Source organism: Lactuca serriola, chromosome 3 (assembly GCF_051521515.1).
Source record: "Lactuca serriola cultivar US96UC23 chromosome 3, Lser_US96UC23_V15, whole genome shotgun sequence".
Taxonomy (NCBI): domain Eukaryota; kingdom Viridiplantae; phylum Streptophyta; class Magnoliopsida; order Asterales; family Asteraceae; genus Lactuca; species Lactuca serriola.
This window is the reverse complement of record NC_136410.1, coordinates 1057294-1071319: the sequence shown is the minus strand read 5'-3', so window position 1 is coordinate 1071319 and position 14026 is coordinate 1057294.

Genomic DNA, 14026 nt, shown 5'->3' with positions numbered 1-14026 from the left:
AAATTTCTCAACAAACAAGACAATTCTTCAACACCATAGCTGCCAATTCTCAACACTTTTGCCCCTGCCAAGACATGAACAGAGACACACATCAAAAGGTCAATGAAGTGGTGACATCAAGATTAGAGGCACAATTTACAGATTTTACATTCGTTGTTCAAAATTTATCCATGGGAGGAACTCCACAAGTGATTATGTGGAATTTGTGCAACAACAGGGCATCCCACGAATATGTGTACTATTCTTCAACAAGATGCGGAACATTTAAATGCCACTGGAGAATTTCAAAACTACCACAACAAGCTATCTGTTTAGCAAATGTTTATAACTCAAGTTGGAAGCAAAATCTCAATATGAGCTACAACCCAAGACTATTGCCTTAAAATACGTTGGTTAGACCTTCTTACCCACCACAACAACCCCATTACCAATATCCATAACCCCACTATCAATCCAAACCACACCCTTCACATCATCACTAACAACCTACTCAATCCCAATCTAGTAGCTCTAGAATGTCTCTTGAAGACATTGTCAAGTCTCTTGCCACTAGCACCCACCAATTCCAAACAGAGACAAGAACTTGTATCTCCAACCTTTAAGCACAAGTGAGTGATATAGTTACATCCTTAAGCAAGTTGGGGGTCCCGTTTCAAACTACCTTCTCAAACCGAAAAGAACCCAAATGTCAATGTGGTGGCCTTGAGAAGTGGTAAATAAAGAGGAAAGAGTAGCTCAAAGAAGAAGTTAAGGGAATATGAGAAAGAAATAGAGATCACTCCCATTAGAGATCAAATTGTCTAGAATGATTCACAACCCAATGCTCCAAAGAAGAATACCCTTCTAGACACTCCAACAGCCACTCAACCACCATTCCCCTCCCGAGTTGCAACTTTAAAGAAGAATGCAGAGGAGAAATAGATCTTGGAAACCTTCCGAAAGTTGGAGGTAAACATTCCCTTGATGTAATCAAACAAATCCCTAGATATCCTATTTTTTTCAAAGAACTTTGAAAAAATAAAAGAAAATTAAAAGGTGATGAAAAGATTTCAATGAATGAAAATACATTTGCGTTTTTACAAAGAAAAATCCCACCTAAATGAAAAGAACTTGGAATGTTTACAATTCCTTGCAAAATAGTGGATGTCACATCTAGTAGTGTCATGATTGATCTTGGTTCTTCTATTAATGTATTTCCTATTCGGTATATGAATAGATAAATTTTGGGCCTTTAAATGAAACGAGTGTCATAATTTCACTTGCGGATAAATCAAGTGTTTTTCCTATGGGTGTCTTAGAAGATGTTTGGCACAAGTGAATTAATTTGTCTTCCCGACGGATTTCTATGTGATTCATTTAGAGGAACAAGTTGTTGGATTAGTGTCTAAGTCCATAACTATTTTGGTATGTACTTGACCCGATTATGAGCATGGTCCTTTTGGGTTGCCTTCACCATAGCAATATGTAGGATGAATTAAGGAGAGAGAGGTTTAAATATGATTTATTAATATATTGTGAGAATAATATATTAAAGGAGAAATCATATTGTTTAATTAATATTAGTCAATAATTAATTATGAATTAATTTTGTGGCTAAAAGAGATTAATTAAATTTAGGGGACTGGACTGCAATTATTGGATAATTGAGTTATTGGGCTAAGGAATGCTAAAGGAATAAGGGGTGAACGAAATTATGATGGAAGCCCATCATATTTTCGTCTATGGCCTTATCCAGAAGGTTCCATGGGCTGCTCAGAGTTTAAGCTGTCCATTAGGGTTTTGACTGAAACCCTAGCAGCCCACACAAGTATATAAAGGACCCCTTAGGCCCCAAAAACGTGTGGAACTGACTCTCTAGGGTTTCTAGTCGTTTTTGGGCAGCCTCTCTTCTTCTCCTCTTCATCTAAGTTGTATATGGTGTTTGTGACTCCATTAGAGGTGCAGCACTTGAGGCACTAAGCTTTCTAAGGCCAATCCAAGCAAAGAATTGATTGTTATTGCTATATAACAATCAAAGGTAATTCTATAAACCCTAATTCAGTTTATAATATGTTAGATCTAAGTTTATTAGTCTTGGATTCAAAGCATGTACAATAGAGAAACCTAGATCCAAGCATTAGGATTTGTATGAGCACATATGATTGTTCTTATGCCTAAAATTCATCAGTGGTATCAGAGCCTTGATTGGTTTCAGTTGTATGTGATGCTTAACTGCTTTATTTGATGAAAATCGAGTTTTTGTCCCCTGCCCGACTCAACTCGGCGAGTCAGTACCTGGACTCGGCGAGTTGACCCCTACTCGGCGAGTCCAGGTCTGACTCGGCGAGTCAGTTCGTCAGGCAGAGGAATTTTCGGGTTTTGGCTGCTGTTTTGACTTGGACTTGATGCTTAATTTGTTTTATGAAGTTAAAATCCGAATTTTATCTTAAATTAGTGATTATCCTTGCCAAAACAATAGATAATTTCAAATCTTTTAAATATTGGTTGTTTATATGATAAATATGGATTATTTCAAATTATTTGGTAATTATCTAATGACTAAAATAAGATTAGGTCAAATATAGATAATTATGAAATTAATTGTTTAATTTATGTTATTTGTTATTTGATCCCCTATGTTTTGAAAAGTCTCAAAACTTGCCCTCAAGTTTTGGGATTTAAAAGTTGATTAAAAGTGATTTAATAAATTTATAAAGTTTTGGTTTACATTTAATTAAATTAAAAGTATAATTCACTAAATTAAACCACCTAGTATTTTAAAAGTGTAAAATACACCCTATACTATATATAACATTAAAAGTCTAATATTATATATGTATGAGTAATCAGTCAGTCTTACCGTTAGTAGGCCTCATTCACGAAGCTGGTCTATAAGGGGTGTTTAAGGAAATTGCCTATAAAATGGCGATTGAATGGGTATCCACTCTTACCCACCGCACTCTTGACTAGTGGAGGGTCGTTAGCCGAACGGGTAGGATAGGACAAAAACCTTCCATTATAAGTATAATGAAGTACAAAGTAACTAAATGCTTTTTCAAATTCCCAAATCATAGTTACTTTAGGAAAAATGTGAAATTGTATGCTAATCCATAGAATTACACTTCGTACCCCTGTCAAACGTTAGTGGAGCGTGTGTGGTTAACCGACACACTAATTTGGGGATGACATTGGTAGCGAAGGATGACTCGATGTTTGTCATAGATCAATGGAGCGTGTGTGGCTAACCGGCACATTGATTAGGTGATAGTAGCATTGGTTGCACCACGTGATTCGTATGGTTATTCACACCTTGTTTGTGATCCTCGGCATCCCAGTCACAAATAGTAGGGCATAATCGAGATTAAACATGCCATTGAAAAGTTCAATGAATCTCAAAAGATCTAAGAGTTTCAATTCATTTAAAACTTAATCTTCCTTTTCGTTTTTCATGGTGGAAATTGGTAAATCGTCATTTACCTACCTTCAAATATTTTGCAACTAGATTACGACATCCCTTTTCTAGGTTGTAGAATATTGTGTTGGATCCTAGCTTGATGTTTCATTTGGGTGTTACATCAAGAATTCTAATCAACATAACTTGAATTTTCTCCCATTTTGTAGATGTCTGAATCTTACAATGGTCTTCCTAAATCCTTTGGAACAAGCTTTCCAAATGAAGATGACGTTCCGAGATACGATCAAGGAAATGAGAGTCATGCTTCACTTCCTCCACCTCCTCCAATCATTCTCCCTGACCCACAAGTTCAAAGGCTTGAAAAGTTCAAGCTCACTCAAGCCCTTTTGGCAAGTAAACACGAAGATGGGAAACCTGTGTGTGCACACGTCTTAGAGATGAAGTCACACATTGATAGGTTAAGCATGTTGGGTGTCGAGATTTCAAGCGAGTTGGCTGCTGACTGGGTTCTTCAGTCACTTCCTGAATCATATAGTGAGTTCGTTAGAGAGTACTATATGATGGATCACGACGTGACCCTCATTAATCTCACCTATTTGCTTATAGCTGCTGAATCAGCAATGATTTGGCGTGTTGGTCAAGCAAACTTGTCTGGTGAATCAAACTCCCAAACTTCAATGGACACTGGCAACATTGGAAGTGTAGAAAGAACTAAGTCTGTGATTGTCCGATGTGCTATGCCAAAGGAGTCCATTTGCTTTTATTGCCAAGAGAAGGGGCATTGGAGACGAAGCTGCCCTAACTACCTGAGAGATCTAAGAGATGGGAGAGTCAAGACGTATGGCTCTACTTCAGGTAAAATCCATTATCTAACTCTTTTGAGTTCCTATTCTAGATTCTTAATACATGATGTGATAAGATTACATTTTGATGTTTTGTAGGATCGAAGAAAAGAGAGGAAGCTTGAGGGAAGAAGTGAGCTGAATCTAATCATGAAGAAATGGATTTCGATCGCATTACTTGAAGAATGGATTCTTGAGCTACTACTTGGAGTTAGAATAGATTGTTAAGAAATATGTAATAACATAGTTTTTCAATTGAATTGCATTGTAAGGACAAATTTTTCCGCAATAAAATGAATTTTGATTTTATCTTATTTATTTATCCTTGCAATGGCATATATGAAAAATTGATGTTTGAATTTTCTATTATTAGCAACAATGGATTTGATTCTTAATTATGGACATATCAAAAGTTTACCAAATAGGGAGAGTTTCTCATCACCCAAGTTTCAATTGGACAGAAACTTGGAATCATGCAATGTGTATTGTATGATGAATGAAAAAAACTTTCACATTTGGGAAACTTAGACTAATTCTTTGGCAAAGTGTCAATTGAAGGACAAGGAGATCAAGTACACAAGGTTGTGCGTTGATCAAGTCCACCACAAGAGTGACAAAGATATTCGTCATGATTTACTAAAGTTTGGTAAATATGATTATACTTATAAGATTAAGTGTAATTCTGAGTTGATTGAAAGAGTTTCAATGAATAGTAGAACGAATAAAGAAGAATCAAGTAGGCAGAAAGATAAAAGTTTCTCTTTTGTAAGAAGAAGGGAGAGTACCTTTTATTGTGTTTTATGATGAAGTCTTAATGATTAAGAACCATATCTCAATTGATCCTCTAAGTGAGTCTTAGTGCATTTGCATGTCTAAGAAGAGGAATCGAGAATTGTAGAAATGGTTAAATCAAAGAGTCAATCATACTTCGTTCCAATATCAAGTCTTAGAGTCATACTCCAAGATTGTGACATTGAGTGACAAGTCCTAAGTAGGTTTATAACACTCATCAAATGTGGAATTTGGAAAAAATTTCTTATTCTTTCACTTTTGAAATTGGTAAGTTGTGTTGTCTTGGATACGACAAAGACCAACTAGGACCAATTATGTGAAGTGTTTTGTCTTGATAAGAACTACACTAACTCTTGAATATTTGCTTTGTCAAGAAATGTTTCTTGACAAGAGAATCTTATATATCAAGGAGCCAGTGGGAGTCTTAATAGTCTTGAAAGGTTTCAAGAACAAATCAAGAATAAACCTTATAGATCATCACTAGCACACGACTTGAGGCTTACAACCTATCGTGCTGACATTATTTTGTTTCTATACCATTACAATTGAGTTAATTGTGTATGTGAGTTCTATGAGTTCTCATTTGAATGCATACTAGAGCCTTAGTCGATGGAAAGTACATTGATATGTAAGGACAAGTTACTAAACTACTTGGAAGACATGGTGGGCACTTGTGTTACCATAAGGCAAGAAATCAAGATTAAGAAAGTTCAGTCCATATGAGTTTGGATTTGTCGCAAACCTTGGTTTTGGCAAATTCACATGGATAGGAACTCATACACCATAAAATCTAAGTGTCATAAGATTCCCTCCTTCATGAAAATGACTGTGAGGAAATGCTTTCACTAAAAGAGATTTTAAGAAGATAGCGATTGTGAAAATTGTATTCTCAAAATTCGATTATGGTTACGACATCCCTTTCCATAGTTCGAATTATGAGATTTGGCAATTAGTTTCAACATTTGGAACTTAGTAACATAAGTTCTGAATTGTTTAAACACACATATGAGCTATCTAAGACAAAGGCTTATGGAAGCATCTGGTATTAGAAATATGAATTTCAGAAATTCAATAGGCATTGTTTTCTGAAAGTTCATTTGTTTTCTGAATACATGTCAAAGCTAGTGGGAGCATAAGTGTTATGCTTATATGATAATAATCATCATGATAGTGGGAGCATAAGTGTTATGCTTGTATGATTATTATGGCGAGTATTGCAAGTTAGCAATATTAATTATAGAAAAACAAAGATTCAATTTGCAAAGTTGCATGGGTTGAAAAGTTGTTTTAATATAATTAAGGGAGAGAATATTATACTTCGTTTCAAAATCTAAAGCTTAGATTGAGAAATTTTAATATTTTCAGTCAAAGGATACATTGTGTGTTCTTAAAATTCGATTATGATTACGGCATCCCTCTTCATAGTTCGAATTGTGAGAACATGACACATAAAATATTATGGCAAAAGATTGGTAAAGTATCATATCTTTATGTAAGACATTATGCATCGTGTCCCATACGCTTCGGGTATAGGATCGATTGCAAATGTTATAATATTTTGCCATTCTAAAATTTTCTAAATGTCTAGCGCATTAAGAGGGAAAAAGGACTAGAATTGGTTTTGACTAAATAATTAAACAACTATCAAAGGATGATCCAAAGTTCCCTGAGGATTGGTCGCTTGTGAGTAGTTGGAAGTATGGTATTGGATGGACCATATCGATATTATTATGAATAGATAAGATTCTATTAAGAATGAGTTGTCATATGGCAAATGTGGAAATGTTTCCATATTGGGAGTTGGATATTGAGATTCTATGCCTAGATTAGACACTTTTATGCAGGAAGGATGTTTAAATGAATGTACTTTGAATGTGAGACTTCACGTCTATGGAATTGTCTTGTAACAATGTCCGATAGAGTACTTCAAAATTTCATTAGCCAAGTCTTGGTGACTTTTGTGCTATGACTTTATGTAAGGATCGTTGCATAAGATGTTAGAATCTAGCGTATTCTAATAGAAGCAAAGAACCTTGTGTTCTTACTCTAATGATAAGGATTGGGAATTGTGAAATGAGCATCGTTGAAAAGGTTTTTCAATTGATCTATTTCACAAAGTAAGGACCATAGGAAGCATAGTGTGCATGCTTTATGCATGGGACAGCTATTGTTATTTAAGTAATAAGTTGATTTTCTGAAACAGTAAATGATAATAATGAGTAATCAATATGGTGGTTAAATAGAAGTGTTTTATTTACTCTCACAAGTTTGAGGCCATATAGGATTAAGTATTATTGTTATGTTTCAATTTGCATGTTTTGACTTCCATGATAACTAGGTTATTCAAACATCCACAGTCGGTCATATGTTGGGAGTAGGTATGAATAAAGACTGTCATGAATCTGTCTGTAGATTGTCTGAAGTGTTTAGACATAGCACAAGTTTGCTGCAGAGTTCATGAGTGCTTTGATAAGATTAGAGTATTGGACTAAACCCACGCTCACTTGGATCACTTCATAGATTTATCACGAGTGATTAGTGAGACGATAATATTGTATATTCTTGAAACCGAGACGTGTGAGTTGTTATTTGTTGGTCGGTTGCACATTGATAATAAGTAAACGCACCCGTAACTTGGTGTTATAAAACTTATTGTTGTGTGTGATTCGATCAGTAAATTCAAGCGAGCATTTGAGTCGAAGTTTATTCATTCCTTTTATCCAAAGTGGGATAAAAGCGATATCTGTGGGCCTCTCGATGATTTAGTGATGACACCTAAGCGCTTGGCCAAGCCGGGACTAAGTTGATGTGTTCAATCGTAGTCTTTTTATCAGTCGTCATAAATCGGAAGTCGGGAAACAGTATGGAGAGAATGATTGAAATTCATGTCTTTTGTCTGTACGATATCTTGAGAATGGAGGAATATATAATCCCTTATCTAGAGGACACGCTATCTGATAAGATCAGAGTTGACAACGGCTTTTGAAAGCTACGATTGCTGATCAGGTTCTGAAGTCATACGGAAAATAGTTATTAGACTTATCCAAGTGGGAGACTGTTGGATTAGTGTCTAAGTCCATAACTATTTTGGTATGTACTTGACCCGATTATGAGCATGGTCCTTTTGAGTTGCCTTCACCATAGCAATATGTAGGATGAATTAAGGAGAGAGAGGTTTAAATATGATTTATTAATATATTGTGAGAATAATATATTAAAGGAGAAATCATATTGTTTAATTAATATTAGTCAATAATTAATTATGAATTAATTTTGTGGCTAAAAGAGATTAATTAAATTTAGGGGACTGGACTGCAATTATTGGATAATTGAGTTATTGGGCTAAGGAATGCTAAAGGAATAAGGGGTGAACGAAATTATGATGGAAGCCCATCATATTTTCGTCTATGGCCTTATCCAGAAGGTTCCATGGGCTGCTCAGAGTTTAAGCTGTCCATTAGGGTTTTGACTGAAACCCTAGCAGCCCACACAAGTATATAAGGGACCCCTTAGGCCCCAAAAACGTGTGGAACTGACTCTCTAGGGTTTCTAGTCGTTTTTGGGCAGCCTCTCTTCTTCTCCTCTTCATCTAAGTTGTATATGGTGTTTGTGACTCCATTAGAGGTGCAGCACTTGAGGCACTAAGCTTTCTAAGGCCAATCCAAGCAAGGAATTGATTGTTATTGCTATATAACAATCAAAGGTAATTCTATAAACCCTAATTCAGTTTATAATATGTTAGATCTAAGTTTATTAGTCTTGGATTCAAAGCATGTACAATAGAGAAACCTAGATCCAAGCATTAGGGTTTGTATGAGCACATATGATTGTTCTTATGCCTAAAATTCATCAGTGGTATCAGAGCCTTGATTGGTTTCAGTTGTATGTGATGCTTAACTGCTTTATTTGATGAAAATCGAGTTTTTGTCCCCTGCCCGACTCAACTCGGCGAGTCAGTACCTGGACTCGGCGAGTTGACCCCTACTCGGTGAGTCCAGGTCTGACTCGGCGAGTCAGTTCGTCAGGCAGAGGGATTTTCGGGTTTTGGCTGCTGTTTTGACTTGGACTTGATGCTTAATTTGTTTTATGAAGTTAAAATCCGAATTTTATCTTAAATTAGTGATTATCCTTGCCAAAACAATAGATAATTTCAAATCTTTTAAATATTGGTTGTTTATATGATAAATATGGATTATTTCAAATTATTTGGTAATTATCTAATGACTAAAATAAGATTAGGTCAAATATAGATAATTATGAAATTAATTGTTTAATTTATGTTATTTGTTATTTGATCCCCTATGTTTTGAAAAGTCTCAAAACTTGCCCTCAAGTTTTGGGATTTAAAAGTTGATTAAAAGTTTAATTTTGAAATGTTAAATTCTAAAACCCTAGTAATTTAAAAAAAGTTCAAATCTCACCCTTATGGTTTTATTAATTAATTAACATGCATAATTAAAAGTGATTTAATAAATTTATAAAGTTTTGGTTTACATTTAATTAAATTAAAAGTATAATTCACTAAATTAAACCACCTAGTATTTTAAAAGTGTAAAATACACCCTATACTATATATAACATTAAAAGTCTAATATTATATATGTATGAGTAATCAGTCAGTCTTACCGTTAGTAGGCCTCATTCACGAAGCTGGTCTATAAGGGGTGTTTAAGGAAATTGCCTATAAAATGGCGATTGAATGGGTATCCACTCTTACCCACCGCACTCTTGACTAGTGGAGGGTCGTTAGCCGAACGGGTAGGATAGGACAAAAACCTTCCATTATAAGTATAATGAAGTACAAAGTAACTAAATGCTTTTTCAAATTCCCAAATCATAGTTACTTTAGGAAAAATGTGAAATTGTATGCTAATCCATAGAATTACACTTCGTACCCCTGTCAAACGTTAGTGGAGCGTGTGTGGTTAACCGACACACTAATTTGGGGATGACATTGGTAGCGAAGGATGACTCGATGTTTGTCATAGATCAATGGAGCGTGTGTGGCTAACCGGCACATTGATTAGGTGATAGTAGCATTGGTTGCACCACGTGATTCGTATGGTTATTCACACCTTGTTTGTGATCCTCGGCATCCCAGTCGCAAATAGTAGGGCATAATCGAGATTAAACATGCCATTGAAAAGTTCAATGAATCTCAAAAGATCTAGGAGTTTCAATTCATTTAAAACTTAATCTTCCTTTTCGTTTTTCATGGTGGAAATTGGTAAATCGTCATTTACCTACCTTCAAATATTTTGCAACTAGATTACGACATCCCTTTTCTAGGTTGTAGAATATTGTGTTGGATCCTAGCTTGATGTTTCATTTGGGTGTTACATCAAGAATTCTAATCAACATAACTTGAATTTTCTCCCATTTTGTAGATGTCTGAATCTTACAATGGTCTTCCTAAATCCTTTGGAACAAGCTTTCCAAATGAAGATGACGTTCCGAGATACGATCAAGGAAATGAGAGTCATGCTTCACTTCCTCCACCTCCTCCAATCATTCTCCCTGACCCACAAGTTCAAAGGCTTGAAAAGTTCAAGCTCACTCAAGCTCTTTTGGCAAGTAAACACGAAGATGGGAAACCTGTGTGTGCACACGTCTTAGAGATGAAGTCACACATTGATAGGTTAAGCATGTTGGGTGTCGAGATTTCAAGCGAGTTGGCTGCTGACTGGGTTCTTCAGTCACTTCCTGAATCATATAGTGAGTTCGTTAGAGAGTACTATATGATGGATCACGACGTGACCCTCATTAATCTCACCTATTTGCTTATAGCTGCTGAATCAGCAATGATTTGGCGTGTTGGTCAAGCAAACTTGTCTGGTGAATCAAACTCCCAAACTTCAATGGACACTGGCAACATTGGAAGTGTAGAAAGAACTAAGTCTGTGATTGTCCGATGTGCTATGCCAAAGGAGTCCATTTGCTTTTATTGCCAAGAGAAGGGGCATTGGAGACGAAGCTGCCCTAACTACCTGAGAGATCTAAGAGATGGGAGAGTCAAGACGTATGGCTCTACTTCAGGTAAAATCCATTATCTAACTCTTTTGAGTTCCTATTCTAGATTCTTAATACATGATGTGATAAGATTACATTTTGATGTTTTGTAGGATCGAAGAAAAGAGAGGAAGCTTGAGGGAAGAAGTGAGCTGAATCTAATCATGAAGAAATGGATTTCGATCGCATTACTTGAAGAATGGATTCTTGAGCTACTACTTGGAGTTAGAATAGATTGTTAAGAAATATGTAATAACATAGTTTTTCAATTGAATTGCATTGTAAGGACAAATTTTTCCGCAATAAAATGAATTTTGATTTTATCTTATTTATTTATCCTTGCAATGGCATATATGAAAAATTGATGTTTGAATTTTCTATTATTAGCAACAATGGATTTGATTCTTAATTATGGACATATCAAAAGTTTACCAAATAGGGAGAGTTTCTCATCACCCAAGTTTCAATTGGACAGAAACTTGGAATCATGCAATGTGTATTGTATGATGAATGAAAAAAACTTTCACATTTGGGAAACTTAGACTAATTCTTTGGCAAAGTGTCAATTGAAGGACAAGGAGATCAAGTACACAAGGTTGTGCGTTGATCAAGTCCACCACAAGAGTGACAAAGATATTCGTCATGATTTACTAAAGTTTGGTAAATATGATTATACTTATAAGATTAAGTGTAATTCTGAGTTGATTGAAAGAGTTTCAATGAATAGTAGAACGAATAAAGAAGAATCAAGTAGGCAGAAAGATAAAAGTTTCTCTTTTGTAAGAAGAAGGGAGAGTACCTTTTATTGTGTTTTATGATGAAGTCTTAATGATTAAGAACCATATCTCAATTGATCCTCTAAGTGAGTCTTAGTGCATTTGCATGTCTAAGAAGAGGAATCGAGAATTGTAGAAATGGTTAAATCAAAGAGTCAATCATACTTCGTTCCAATATCAAGTCTTAGAGTCATACTCCAAGATTGTGACATTGAGTGACAAGTCCTAAGTAGGTTTATAACACTCATCAAATGTGGAATTTGGAAAAAATTTCTTATTCTTTCACTTTTGAAATTGGTAAGTTGTGTTGTCTTGGATACGACAAAGACCAACTAGGACCAATTATGTGAAGTGTTTTGTCTTGATAAGAACTACACTAACTCTTGAATATTTGCTTTGTCAAGAAATGTTTCTTGACAAGAGAATCTTATATATCAAGGAGCCAGTGGGAGTCTTAATAGTCTTGAAAGGTTTCAAGAACAAATCAAGAATAAACCTTATAGATCATCACTAGCACACGACTTGAGGCTTACAACCTATCGTGCTGACATTATTTTGTTTCTATACCATTACAATTGAGTTAATTGTGTATGTGAGTTCTATGAGTTCTCATTTGAATGCATACTAGAGCCTTAGTCGATGGAAAGTACATTGATATGTAAGGACAAGTTACTAAACTACTTGGAAGACATGGTGGGCACTTGTGTTACCATAAGGCAAGAAATCAAGATTAAGAAAGTTCAGTCCATATGAGTTTGGATTTGTCGCAAACCTTGGTTTTGGCAAATTCACATGGATAGGAACTCATACACCATAAAATCTAAGTGTCATAAGATTCCCTCCTTCATGAAAATGACTGTGAGGAAATGCTTTCACTAAAAGAGATTTTAAGAAGATAGCGATTGTGAAAATTGTATTCTCAAAATTCGATTATGGTTACGACATCCCTTTCCATAGTTCGAATTATGAGATTTGGCAATTAGTTTCAACATTTGGAACTTAGTAACATAAGTTCTGAATTGTTTAAACACACATATGAGCTATCTAAGACAAAGGCTTATGGAAGCATCTGGTATTAGAAATATGAATTTCAGAAATTCAATAGGCATTGTTTTCTGAAAGTTCATTTGTTTTCTGAATACATGTCAAAGCTAGTGGGAGCATAAGTGTTATGCTTATATGATAATAATCATCATGATAGTGGGAGCATAAGTGTTATGCTTGTATGATTATTATGGCGAGTATTGCAAGTTAGCAATATTAATTATAGAAAAACAAAGATTCAATTTGCAAAGTTGCATGGGTTGAAAAGTTGTTTTAATATAATTAAGGGAGAGAATATTATACTTCGTTTCAAAATCTAAAGCTTAGATTGAGAAATTTTAATATTTTCAGTCAAAGGATACATTGTGTGTTCTTAAAATTCGATTATGATTACGGCATCCCTCTTCATAGTTCGAATTGTGAGAACATGACACATAAAATATTATGGCAAAAGATTGGTAAAGTATCATATCTTTATGTAAGACATTATGCATCGTGTCCCATACGCTTCGGGTATAGGATCGATTGCAAATGTTATAATATTTTGCCATTCTAAAATTTTCTAAATGTCTAGCGCATTAAGAGGGAAAAAGGACTAGAATTGGTTTTGACTAAATAATTAAACAACTATCAAAGGATGATCCAAAGTTCCCTGAGGATTGGTCGCTTGTGAGTAGTTGGAAGTATGGTATTGGATGGACCATATCGATATTATTATGAATAGATAAGATTCTATTAAGAATGAGTTGTCATATGGCAAATGTGGAAATGTTTCCATATTGGGAGTTGGATATTGAGATTCTATGCCTAGATTAGACACTTTTATGCAGGAAGGATGTTTAAATGAATGTACTTTGAATGTGAGACTTCACGTCTATGGAATTGTCTTGTAACAATGTCCGATAGAGTACTTCAAAATTTCATTAGCCAAGTCTTGGTGACTTTTGTGCTATGACTTTATGTAAGGATCGTTGCATAAGATGTTAGAATCTAGCGTATTCTAATAGAAGCAAAGAACCTTGTGTTCTTACTCTAATGATAAGGATTGGGAATTGTGAAATGAGCATCGTTGAAAAGGTTTTTCAATTGATCTATTTCACAAAGTAAGGACCATAGGAAGCATAGTGTGCATGCTTTATGCATGGGACATCTATTGTTATTTAAGTAAT